Source organism: Rhipicephalus microplus, unplaced genomic scaffold (assembly GCF_043290135.1).
Source record: "Rhipicephalus microplus isolate Deutch F79 unplaced genomic scaffold, USDA_Rmic scaffold_134, whole genome shotgun sequence".
Taxonomy (NCBI): Eukaryota; Metazoa; Arthropoda; class Arachnida; order Ixodida; family Ixodidae; genus Rhipicephalus; species Rhipicephalus microplus.
In genome coordinates, this window is record NW_027464706.1 from 232,501 (window position 1) to 245,000 (window position 12,500).

At 60.7% G+C, this 12,500-nt stretch overlaps 2 non-coding genes and 1 pseudogene across 2 annotated transcripts; all 3 read left to right on the forward strand.

Moving 5' to 3' along the window:
- Positions 1 to 7,597: 7,597 nt before the first annotated feature.
- Positions 7,598 to 9,412, forward strand: LOC142790928 (small subunit ribosomal RNA). Its single transcript, XR_012889865.1, has one exon. It is a non-coding gene; the product is annotated as a small subunit ribosomal RNA (ribosomal RNA).
- Positions 9,413 to 11,131: 1,719 nt separating this feature from the next.
- LOC142790897 (5.8S ribosomal RNA) lies at positions 11,132 to 11,284 on the forward strand. The gene has a single exon (XR_012889836.1). It is a non-coding gene; the product is annotated as a 5.8S ribosomal RNA (ribosomal RNA).
- Positions 11,285 to 12,438: 1,154 nt separating this feature from the next.
- LOC142790896 (large subunit ribosomal RNA) overlaps positions 12,439 to 12,500 on the forward strand; it is a 2,823-nt pseudogene continuing 2,761 nt past the window's right edge.

Consider the following 12,500-nt stretch of genomic DNA (forward strand, 5'->3'; position numbering starts at 1 on the left):
TGGCTGGCGGCCCACTCACTCGATCGCCATGTCTGTTTGCCACAGTTTTCCCGGTGGTGCCGCACCCGGGCTCGCCCCGGCTGACGCAGTTTTCGCGCCGCCCCGGCTGACGCGGTTTCGTGCCGCCCCGGCAGACGCGGTTTTTTGCGCCGCCCCGGCTGACGCGGTTTTTTGCCGCCCCGGCTGACGCAGTTCGGACTTGGCACTTTTCGGCTGTGCCTGGCTGGCGGCCCACTCACTCGATCGCCATGTCTGTTTGCCACAGTTTTCCCGGTGGTGCCGCACCCGGGCTCGCCCCGGCAGACGCGTTTTTTTTTTTCTTTCGCCCCGGCTGACGCAGTTTTCGCGCCGCCCCGGCTGACGCGGTTTCGTGCCGCCCCGGCAGACGCGGTTTTTTGCGCCGCCCCGGCTGACGCGGTTTTTGCCGCCCCGGCTGACGCAGTTCGGACTTAGCACTTTTTGGCTGAGCCTGGCTGGTGGCCCACTCACTCGATCGCCATGTCTGTTAGCCACAGTTTTCCCGGTGGTGCCGCACCCGGGCTCGCCCCGGCTGACGCAGTTTTCGCGCCGCCCCGGCTGACGCGGTTTCGTGCCGCCCCGGCAGACGCGGTTTTCGCGCCGCCCCGGCTGACGCGGTTTTTGCCGCCCCGGCTGGCGCAGTTCGGACTTAGCACTTTTCGGCTGTGCCTGGCTGGCGGCCCACTCACTCGATCGCCATGTCTGTTTGCCACAGTTTTCCCGGTGGTGCCGCACCCGGGCTCGCCCCGGCTGACGCAGTTTTCGCGCCGCCCCGGCTGACGCGGTTTCGTGCCGCCCCGGCAGACGCGGTTTTCGCGCCGCCCCGGCTGACGCGGTTTCGTGCCGCCCCGGCAGACGCGGTTTTTTGCCGCCCCAGCTGACGCAGTTCGGACTTAGCACTTTTTGGCTGAGCCTTGCTGGCGGCCCACTCACTCGATCGCCATGTCTGTTTGCCACAGTTTTCCCGGTGGTGCCGCACCCGGGCTCGCCCCGGCAGACGCGTTTTTTTTTTCTTTCGCCCCGGCTGACGCAGTTTTCGCGCCGCCCCGGCAGACGCGGTTTTCGCGCCGCCCCGGCAGACGCGGTTTTTTGCGCCGCCCCGGCTGACGCGGTTTTTTGCCGCCCCGGCTGACGCAGTTCGGACTTGGCACTTTTTGGCTGAGCCTGGCTGGCGGCCCACTCACTCGATCGCCATGTCTGTTTGCCACAGTTTTCCCGGTGGTGCCGCACCCGGGCTCGCCCCGGCTGACGCAGTTTTCGCGCCGCCCCGGCTGACGCGGTTTCGTGCCGCCCCGGCAGACGCGGTTTTTTGCGCCGCCCCGGCTGACGCGGTTTTTTGCCGCCCCGGCTGACACGGTTCGGACTTTGCACTTTTCGGCTGTGCCTGGCTGGCGGCCCACTCACTCGATCGCCATGTCTGTTTGCCACAGTTTTCCCGGTGGTGCCGCACCCGGGCTCGCCCCGGCAGACGCGTTTTTTTTTTTTTTCTTTCGCCCCGGCTGACGCAGTTTTCGCGCCGCCCCGGCTGACGCGGTTTCGTGCCGCCCCGGCAGACGCGGTTTTTTGCGCCGCCCCGGCTGACGTGGTTTTTGCCGCCCCGGCTGACGCAGTTCGGACTTTGCACTTTTTGGCTGAGCCTGGCTGGCGGCCCACTCACTCGATCGCCATGTCTGTTTGCCACAGTTTTCCCGGTGGTGCCGCACCCGGGCTCGCCCCGGCAGACGCGTTTTTTTTTTTTCCTTCGCCCCGGCAGACGTGGTTCCCCCCCCCCCCTCCGTCTTTCTTTTTGTTTTTTTTTTTCGCCGCGGCTGAAGTGGATTTTTCGGTGCCTCGACGCCCCGGTAGTCGCGGTTTTTCCGTTTCCGCACGGCCCCGGCTGACGCTGCTCGGTCACAGTCGCCTTTTGTGGTGATTGCAGACTTCTTGAGCGCGGGTGTTTTTTTTTTTTGTTGTTGTTGTTGTTTTATTACGCATTCGCTCCAGCAGACGCTGTTTAGACTTTTTGTTTCCTCTTTTATCCTGCGACGAGGTGACGAGGTTTATTCGGTGCCCCGCCGCCCCGGCTGAAGTGATTTTTCCTGTCCCGTGCCGCCCCGGCTGACGCGGTTGGGACTTCGCGTTTGTTCGGCCGCCACGGGTTTTGGCGCACTCGCTCGGTTGCTTGTTGTTGCCACTTGTTGCGAACCCAGGTTTCTTGAGCGAGCGCGGGCGTTTTTTCTTCCTTTCTTTCTTTGTTCTATGTGTTAGCGAATCGGCCTTTAATATCACACGAGGACTCACAACCAACAATTTTCAGTTTGAAGTGTAAAAAATCTGCAGGTGTTGACGTAACTGACTTGCCCCGTACCCTTGAGTACATCCATGAAGTTCTCGTAGTACTACTAAATCGCATTATTCCAAGTGGAGAAATTCCCATAAACTTGCAAACCTCTACACGAAAATCGGTGCGCGTGATAAAGTTGAAAATTATCGTCCGATATCAAATGTGCCTTCTATAACACAAATTCTAGGAAAAAAAAAAAAAAAAACACTTGTTCGCCGTTTTCTGCGCCGTGACTGGCAGCACTCCGGCGAAGCGAAACGGGGTCGATTCGAGCACGATATCGGCGTCTTTCGACGTGCTCGCCGGCGACCGTCGCACGAGTACGTCGCACGAGCGCGTCTGCCGGGGCGCCGTTTGCGAAGCCGACGCAAAAGTGGGAACCGCCGCTCGGATGATCGCCGCTTTCGGCAGAGTGAGTGTTGGCACTCCGGGGAAGCGAAACAGCGTGAATGCGCCCACGAAATCGGCGTATTTTGAAGTGCCCGCCGGCGACCGTCGCACGAGTACGGTAAACCGCGTCAGCCGGGGCGTAGTTCGGGACGCCGACGAAAAAGTGGGAAGCGCAACTCGGATCTTCGCCGTTTTTGCAGGAGTGAGTGGCGGCCCTCCTGCGAGACCAAGAAGCATCGATTCGTGCACGAATTCGGCGCCTTTCGACGTGATCGCCGGCGACCGTCGCTCGAGTAGGGCAAACCGCGTCTGCCGGGGCGGGCTTCGGGACGCCGATGCGAAAGTGGGAAACGCTGCTCGGATGTTCGCCGTTTTTGGCCGAGTGAGTGCTGGCACTCGGGCGAAGCCAAACGGGGCCGATTACGGCACGATATCGGCGTCTTTCGACGTGCCCGCCGGCGACCGTCGCACGAGTACGGTAAACCGCGTCAGCCCGGGCGGAGTTCGGGACGCCGATGCGAAAGTGGAGAACGCCGCTCGGATCTTCGCCGTTTTTGGAGGAGTGAGTGGCGGCACTCCGGAGAAGCCAAGGAGCGCCAATTAGCGCACGATATCGGCGTCTTTCGACGCGCTCGCCGGCGACCGTCGCACGAGTAGGGCAAACCGCGTCTGCCGGGGCGGGGTTTACGACGCCGACGCAAAAGTGGGAACCGCCGCTCGGATGTTGGCCGTTTTTGGCAGAGTGAGTGCTGGCACTCCGGCGACGCGAAAGAGCGCGAATGCGCCCACGAAAGTGGCGTATTTGGACGTGCGTGACGGCGACCGCTGCAGGAGTACGAAAAACCACGTCAGCCGGGGCGAGCGACACACGGCGGTCTGGGTGCTTATCGCTGCTATTATAGGGGCACCCCGGCAGACGCAGAAAAAAAAAAAAAAATTTTCGACCTTCTTTTTTGCTGGTCGAGCTCGGGTAACCCAGGTCGCAATGGGAGCCGCGCACGAAAGCGGCGTCGCGAGACGCGTTCGCGGTCGCTAGTCGCACGAGCTCGGCAACCGCGTCAGCCGGCGCGGAGTTCGGGATGCCGACGGCTAAGTGGGTACCGCTGCTCGGATGTTCGCCGTTTTTGGCCGAGTGAGTGCTGGCACTCCGGTGAAGCCAAGGAGCGCCAATTCGTGCACGATATCGGCGTCTTTCGACGTGCCCGCCGGCCACCGCCGCACGAGTACGGCAAACCGCGTCTGCCGGGGCGGGGTTCGCGACGCGTACGCAATAGTGGGAACCGTCGCTCGGATGTTCGTCGTCTTTGGCCGAGCGAGTGCTGGCACTCCGGCGAAGCGAAACGGGGCCGATTCGGGCACGATATCGGCGTATTTCGACGTGCTCGCCGGCGACCGTCGCACGAGTACGGCAAAGCGCGTCTGCCGGGGCGAGGTTTGCGACGCCGACGAAAAAGTGGGAAGCGCCGCTCGGATCTTCGCCGTTTTTGCAGGAGTGAGTGGCGGCCCTCCTGCGAGACCAAGAAGCATCGACTCGCGCACGATATCGGTGTCTTTCGACGTGCCCGCCGGCCACCGCCGCACGAGTACGGCAAACCGCGTATGCCGGGGCGGGGTTGGCGACGCCGACGCAAAAGTGGGAACCGCCACTAGGATGTTCGCCGTTTTTGGCAGAGTGAGTGCTGGCACTCCGGCGAAGCGAAAGAGCGCGAATGCGCCCACGAAAGTGGCGTGTTTGGACGTGCTTGACGACGACCACCGCAGGAAAACGAAAAACCACGTCAGCCGGGGCGAGCGACCCATGGCGGTCTGGGTGCTTATCGCTGCTATTATAGGGGCACCCCGGCAGACGCAAAAAAAAAAAAAAAAATTTTTTTCGACATTCTTTTTTGCTCGTCGACCTCGGGTGACCCAGGTCGCAGTGGGAGCCGCGCACGAAAGCGGCGTCGCGAGACGGCTTCGCGGTCGCTAGTCGCACGAGCTCGGCAACCGCGTCTGCCGGGGCGGAGTTCGGGACGCCGACGGCTAAGTGGGAACCGCCGCTCGGATGTTCGCCGTTTGTGGCCGAGTGAGTGCTGGCACTCCGGCGAAGCCAAACGGGGCCGATTCCGGCACGATATCGGCGTCTTTCTACGTGCTCGCCGGCGACCGTCGCACGAGTACGGCAAAGTGCGTCTGCCGGGGCGGGGTTTGCGACGCGTACGCAATAGTGAGAACCGTCGCTCGGATGTTCGTCGTCTTTCGCCGAGCCAGTGCTGGCAATCCGGCGAAGCCGAACGGAGCCGATTCGGGCACGATATCGGCGTCTTTCCACGTGCTCGCCGGCGACCGTCGCACGAGTACGGTAAACCGCGTCAGCCGGGGCGGAGTTCGGGACGCCGATGCGAAAGTGGGAAGCGCCGCTCGGATCTTCGCCGTTTTTGGAGGAGTCAGTGGCGGCACTCCGGTGAAGCCAAGGTGCGCCAATTCGCGCACGATATCGGCGTCTTTCGACGTGCCCGCCGGCCACCGTCGCACGAGTACGGCAAACCTCGTCTGCCGGGGCGGGGTTTGCGACGCCGACGCAAAAGTGGGAACCGCCGCTCGGATGTTCGCCGTTTTTGGCAGAGTGAGTGCTGGCACTCCGGCGAAGCGAAAGAGCGCGAATGCGCCCACGAAAGTGGCGTGTTTGGACGTGCTTGACGACGACCACCGCAGGAAAACGAAAAACCACGTCAGCCGGGGCGAGCGACCCATGGCGGTCTGGGTGCTTATCGCTGCTATTATAGGGGCACCCCGGCAGACGCAAAAAAAAAAAAAAAATTTTTTTCGACATTCTTTTTTGCTCGTCGACCTCGGGTGACCCAGGTCGCAGTGGGAGCCGCGCACGAAAGCGGCGTCGCGAGACGGCTTCGCGGTCGCTAGTCGCACGAGCTCGGCAACCGCGTCTGCCGGGGCGGAGTTCGGGACGCCGACGGCTAAGTGGGAACCGCCGCTCGGATGTTCGCCGTTTGTGGCCGAGTGAGTGCTGGCACTCCGGCGAAGCCAAACGGGGCCGATTCCGGCACGATATCGGCGTCTTTCTACGTGCTCGCCGGCGACCGTCGCACGAGTACGGCAAAGTGCGTCTGCCGGGGCGGGGTTTGCGACGCGTACGCAATAGTGAGAACCGTCGCTCGGATGTTCGTCGTCTTTCGCCGAGCCAGTGCTGGCACTCCGGCGAAGCCGAACGGAGCCGATTCGGGCACGATATCGGCGTCTTTCCACGTGCTCGCCGGCGACCGTCGCACGAGTACGGTAAACCGCGTCAGCCGGGGCGGAGTTCGGGACGCCGATGCGAAAGTGGGAAGCGCCGCTCGGATCTTCGCCGTTTTTGGAGGAGTCAGTGGCGGCACTCCGGTGAAGCCAAGGTGCGCCAATTCGCGCACGATATCGGCGTCTTTCGACGTGCCCGCCGGCCACCGTCGCACGAGTACGGCAAACCTCGTCTGCCGGGGCGGGGTTTGCGACGCCGACGCAAAAGTGGGAACCGCCGCTCGGATGTTCGCCGTTTTTGGCAGAGTGAGTGCTGGCACTCCGGCGAAGCGAAAGAGCGTGAATGCGCCCACGAAAGTAGCGTATTTGGACGTGCTTGACGGCGACCGCCGCAGGAGTACGAAAAACCACGTCAGCCGGGGCGAGCGACCCACGGCGGTCTGGGTGCTTATCGCTGCTATTATAGGGGCACCCCGGCAGACGCAGAAAGAAAAAAAAAATGGAGACATGGCGTGCGTCACCGTGCGGCTTCGCAGCGTTGCCGAAGTCGCCGAGCCCTTCGACTGAGCCGAACGGCGGACAGGGAACGTTGGTCGGCCGTTCTAACCTGTCGGTGCCACGCCGAGACGTCGTTAAGGAAAACCGCGTCGTGGGCCTCTACGACGCCGTCGAGTCGTTGTACGTTTGGTGTCCAGCGTGTCGGCGGCGAGTAGCGGACACGTCGTTCACGACTTCGGTCTTTCGCAGTCGACGCGAACTTGCGGAGAGTCGTGGTGCCTCACGTTTTCGGCAGAAACCGCGGCGGAATTTTCCCGTGCGTGCGCGCACGACCTCGGTGCTGTGCCGTCAGCGTAGTGTTGCACAAACTCGTGGCCTACCCAAGGTGCGGTACGTTTGCGGCCGTATCCTCGGTGGGAATTTCGTGAGTAGGGTCGCAAATTCTACGACCTCGGCGGGTTTGAGAGCGACGTAGACTTGTGGCACGCTCAACATGCCACACGTTTCGGGGCACACCCGCGGTGAAATTTTCTCGAGTACGCTCGTATTAGGGCCCAAGGAGGTCTGGGTACTTATCGCTGCTATTATGTGGGGGTTCTCGTGAGCGGCGTACGCGAAAGCGACCGGGTGTCTGATATGCGGCGGGCTTCGGCCTCGTCAAGCGTGTCCTCGGGTCTGCTCCAGGGGAATCCACGGCAGTCGTCTGCAGCCTCATCCGCTTGATGCGTTAGGGGCTGGTTGTCGGACGGTGCCGTTTTACCACGATATCGAGGTGTGTTCCGTGTCGTCCTCGGGCGATTCAGATGCGAAAGCGCCGAAGACGCGGGCGTGACCCGTCGTCTGGCGGCTTTGCAGTCTCGGCTCCGTTGCTAGTTCCGGCCGGTCCACCGACAGTGCAGCGGGCTTGGGCAACCCGCACGGCGCGACCGAGTCGATGCAACGAAAAAGAGCGAGCATGAACGTGCTTCTTGCCGCACGGCTCCCACTCGTCTTTCGGGAAGGTTGTGCCGTAGCGAGCTCGAACGCCGTCATCTCGGAGTGCAAAATAAGCGTGTTGGGGCGCCTGAAGGTGGCCTCCGCCGCACACAGACTGCGTCCGGCCCGCCGAGGGCGAGGACGGACGCGCAGTCGAACGATTACCTGGTTGATCCTGCCAGTAATCATATGCTTGTCTCAAAGATTAAGCCATGCATGTCTAAGTACATGCCGAAATAAGGCGAAACCGCGAATGGCTCATTAAATCAGTTATGGTTCCTTAGATCGTTTCTTCCTACTTGGATAACTGTGGCAATTCTAGAGCTAATACATGCAGTGAGCCTGGAGCCCTTTGGGTAACGGGTGCTTTTATTAGACCAAGATCGATCGGGTTTCGGCCCGTATTGTGTGGTGACTCTGGATAACTTTGTGCTGATCGCATGGCCACGAGCCGGCGACGTTTCTTTCAAGTGTCTGCCTTATCAACTTTCGATGGTAGGTTACTTGCTTACCATGGTTGTTACGGGTAACGGAGAATCAGGGTTCGATTCCGGAGAGGGAGCCTGAGAAACGGCTACCACATCCAAGGAAGGCAGCAGGCGCGCAAATTACCCACTCCCGGCACGGGGAGGTAGTGACGAAAAATAACAATACGGGACTCTTTTGAGGCCCCGTAATTGAAATGAGTACACTCTAAATCCTTTAACGAGGATCAATTGGAGGGCAAGTCTGGTGCCAGCAGCCGCGGTAATTCCAGCTCCAATAGCGTATACTAAAGCTGCTGCGGTTAAAAAGCTCGTAGTTGGATCTCAGTTCCAGACGAGTAGTGCATCTACCCGATGCGACGGCTCGGACTGAACATCATGCCGGTTCTTTCTTGGTGCACTTCATTGTGTGCCTCGAGATGGCCGGTGCTTTTACTTTGAAAAAATTAGAGTGCTCAACGCAGGCGAGTCGCCTGAATAAACTTGCATGGAATAATAGAACAAGACCTCGTTTCTGTTCTGTTGGTTTTTGGAATACGAGGTAATGATTAAGAGGGACGGACGGGGGCATTCGTATTGCGGCGCTAGAGGTGAAATTCTTGGACCGTCGCAAGACGAACTACTGCGAAAGCATTTGCCAAGAATGTTTTCATTGATCAAGAACGAAAGTCAGAGGTTCGAAGGCGATCAGATACCGCCCTAGTTCTGACCATAAACGATGCCAACCAGCGATCCGCCTGAGTTACTCAAATGACTCGGCGGGCAGCTTCCGGGAAACCAAAGTATTTGGGTTCCGGGGGAAGTATGGTTGCAAAGCTGAAACTTAAAGGAATTGACGGAAGGGCACCACCAGGAGTGGAGCCTGCGGCTTAATTTGACTCAACACGGGAAAACTTACCCGGCCCGGACACTGGGAGGATTGACAGATTGAGAGCTCTTTCTTGATTCGGTGGATGGTGGTGCATGGCCGTTCTTAGTTGGTGGAGCGATTTGTCTGGTTAATTCCGATAACGAACGAGACTCTAGCCTATTAAATAGGTGCGGGGTTCCCAGCACCTTACAACCTTCTTAGAGGGACAAGCGGCTCCTAGCCGCACGAAACAGAGCAATAACAGGTCTGTGATGCCCTTAGATGTCCGGGGCCGCACGCGCGCTACACTGAAGGAAGCAGCGTGTCTTTATCCCTGTCTGAAAAGACTGGGTAACCCGTGGAACTTCTTTCGTGATTGGGATAGGGGCTTGCAATTGTTCCCCTTGAACGAGGAATTCCCAGTAAGCGCGAGTCATAAGCTCGCGTTGATTACGTCCCTGCCCTTTGTACACACCGCCCGTCGCTACTACCGATTGAATGATTTAGTGAGGTCTTCGGACCGATGTCCGGCGCGGCCTTTCGGTTGCGCCGGTCTGTTGGAAAGATGACCAAACTTGATCATTTAGAGGAAGTAAAAGTCGTAACAAGGTTTCCGTAGGTGAACCTGCGGAAGGATCATTAACGGATTGTGAAGGGTGAGCGCCTCAGCTGCGTCTGCGCCCGACACTTTCTGCCGCTGACCCCGTTTGGACGCGGGGTCGGCTTTTCCCCACGGGGCTGCCTGAATGTGGAGCGGCACCCCGTGACAAATTGTTGCGCCCAGCGGACGCCAACACCGCGACCTTGGACGGTCGGCCAGGTGGCGGACGCGGGTACAAACGGCGCAACGCACTCATAGGTCGGCTTTCGACCCGCCACTGCACCGTGGCTCGAAGCGCTCGAAATGCGCGACCCGACCGCTGCGGGACCGCCTAGTACTGTAAACAGGAGCGGCGGAGCGCGAACGGCGAGTCGTGGTTACGTCGGTAGAAGGCGAGGCTGCGCGTTCCCGAAACGCCAGCCGAGTGCCCTCCCGACCGTTCGAGCGTGCAAGAACGAGACCCGACAATCGCGCGGCGACTGCCAAGTACGAGAGGAACGGCACAAGCGTCGGCGGTCGGTCAAGGAACTGGCGATGTGACGGGTCCGCTGTGCACCAGTGCATACCGTCCCGCCGTCCGCGGCAAGCGCCTCCGCGTCCTCGGGTGACGGAGGCTGCCGGTCGGTTCTTGCAGGCGAGGGATCTCGCTGGCACCGGTTCGCGTTGACGCGCGGCCGGTCATGGCACGGCGATGCGACGGCCGAGGTGCGCAGTACTCGATGGAGGAACCGCACGCTCCGATGACCGTCCCGCCCTCCGCGGCGTATGCGTACCGACCGTAATGGTTGCAGCAGCGCCGGCCGGCTTTTGAATTCGCCACACGAAACACGGTGCGAGATCGCGGTTAGGGGAGCGTCGACGTTGCCAGGCGTTTTGCTTGCTGCCGAGGGAAAGGCGGCACGGCCACGTCGCGCTCGTCGCGATTAGCGGGTCTGCGCGCTTTGGGAAGGTGCCGCAACGACTTGCCGAAAGAGGAAGCACGGAAGAACGAGGGACTTGGACGTCCCGACAATTGAACGCACTTGCGGCCAGGCCCTTGCTGGCTTCGTTCTTCCGCCTCGAGTAGGCTCGTACGCGGCTCCGGCGCCGAAAGTGGTCCTTGGCACCGACTTCGGTGGACGTGGGAAGTGCCGCGCAAGTACGGCGCGCCTGGCTCCACCTGTTGGCTAAAGTAGGCAGCCGGATCGGCATTTTGGTGTGCGGTGGCAAACCGTGGATGCGAAAAAAGCTTGTGCGATTTCGTGGAACAAAAAGCGGGGGTCCCCCTTTTTATGCGGAGGAGACCGACCCGCCCGCCGTGGTGAACCGCGACGCCACGGTAAAAACGGGAGAGGCTTGTCGATGGGACCGTGCATCCCGCGCTCCACGGAGGCCGGGAGGCGGCCGCCCGAGGAAATGTGTAGCCGTCGAGGCCCGCATCTGCGTGCACTCTTATCCAAATGGGTGTACCGCAGGCATTTTCTGGTTAGGCGGGCCAATGAGAGCGAGCACACAACGATACCTACGGGTCCGGCTTGGAGAACCGGCTTCGACGCCTCCCGAGTATTTATAGAGGGGTGGACCACGAAAGCACTCGCAAGTAGCGGAAGCGAAACGCCGTCCGAAACACACCGTTTGCTCGATTTGCGGCAGCCGAAAAAGGCGCGGCAGAGTTTTGGAGTCCAAGCGTGCGCTGAAAAGCGCCCTTCTTGGCCACTGTTTGGCCGAGTGCCAGAAACGTTTGGTTTTGACTGTACGGAATTGAACAAACACTTTTTCACGACTCTAAGCGGTGGATCACTCGGTTCTCGGGTCGATGAAGAACGCAGCCAGCTGCGAGACTTGGTGTGAATTGCAGGACACACTGAGCACTGATTCTTTGAACGCACATTGCGGCCTTGGGTCTTCCCTTGGCTTCGTCTGTCTGAGGGTCGGATCACATATCAAGAGAGCCTTCGGCGCACAAGGGAACGTGAGCCGTCGACTCGTTTTGACCGCGTCGGCAACACGGACAGCACGCTGAACACCTCACAGCGAGCGCCAACAGCGGCCACTCAAGGGCGAGACGGTGGCGACCGTCGTGCCAGAGCCCAACCGAAACGGGGGCGACCGACTGCATTGAGGATGTGGCACCTCGTTGAGACCGCCGCAGGACTTCGAGTCGGAAGGAAGCCTGCAGGGAAAGTGCGGTCGAGGTTGCGTACTCCTCTCTGCGACCGGGCGCGCAAGAGCTGCGAGAGCCACGGACGCGCAACTTTAACGCACGGTAAACACGAGGAGCGAAAGCCGGCCAGCAAAGCTTCTCCAGCCGTGCGCAAAGTGCGCGAGATCGCAGCCTTGCGTTGCGCTTGTTGCCCTCGAAGTAAGCAGGGTGTCCCGTAGACCGGGCGCTCGAACACGCTGCGGGGCCGTGCCTCCTCCAGGCTTTGCCGCGCGAACAGGGAACGTTCGCGCGCAAAGCGCAGGGAGGTGAGGAGGCTGCGCCCGACGTTTGCGGTTCGCTGCGTACGCGGTTGATGCGGAGAGCACGGCGCGACGACTTGCCGCGAAGCGGAAAAAGTCTCCCGCACGAGTTGGCGAAACGTTGGCGAAGCTTAAGGCGTTCTCGTCGTAGTCCGCCGTCGGTCTAAGTGCTTCGCAGTTCCCGTCCCGTTCAAAAAACTGGGCCACTCCAGTTGGGGCGGGGGCGACGCTACACGAGACGATGCCTCTCGCCAGGCTGCGTGGCTGCCCTTGCGGCGGCGGCGACTGGCCTCGGCGGTGTTTGGGCTTTCGACACGGTCGTTTATCACGCAACTGCTCGGACGACGCACGCGCGCAGCGGAATGCCGCTTGCCAGCCTTGTGAAGATGTGACCCTGTACAGGGTTGCGGGCGCACTTGGTAGGGCGTCGTACTCGGTTCGCGATGGGTTTACGAACGTGTCCCGTCACTTCCACGTCACACCGGTTGTGCGCCGCACGCGTGCAGCGGGGAAGCCGATTGCCAGCCTTGTGAAGAAGTGGCCCTGTACAGGGTTGCGGGCGCACTTGGTAGGGCGAGCGCACGCGGTCGTGCAGGAAGTTGATGGAAGCGAATGTATCCGCTGTCGACCTCAGATCAGGCGAGACAACCCGCTGAATTTAAGCATATCACTAAGCGGAGGAAAAGA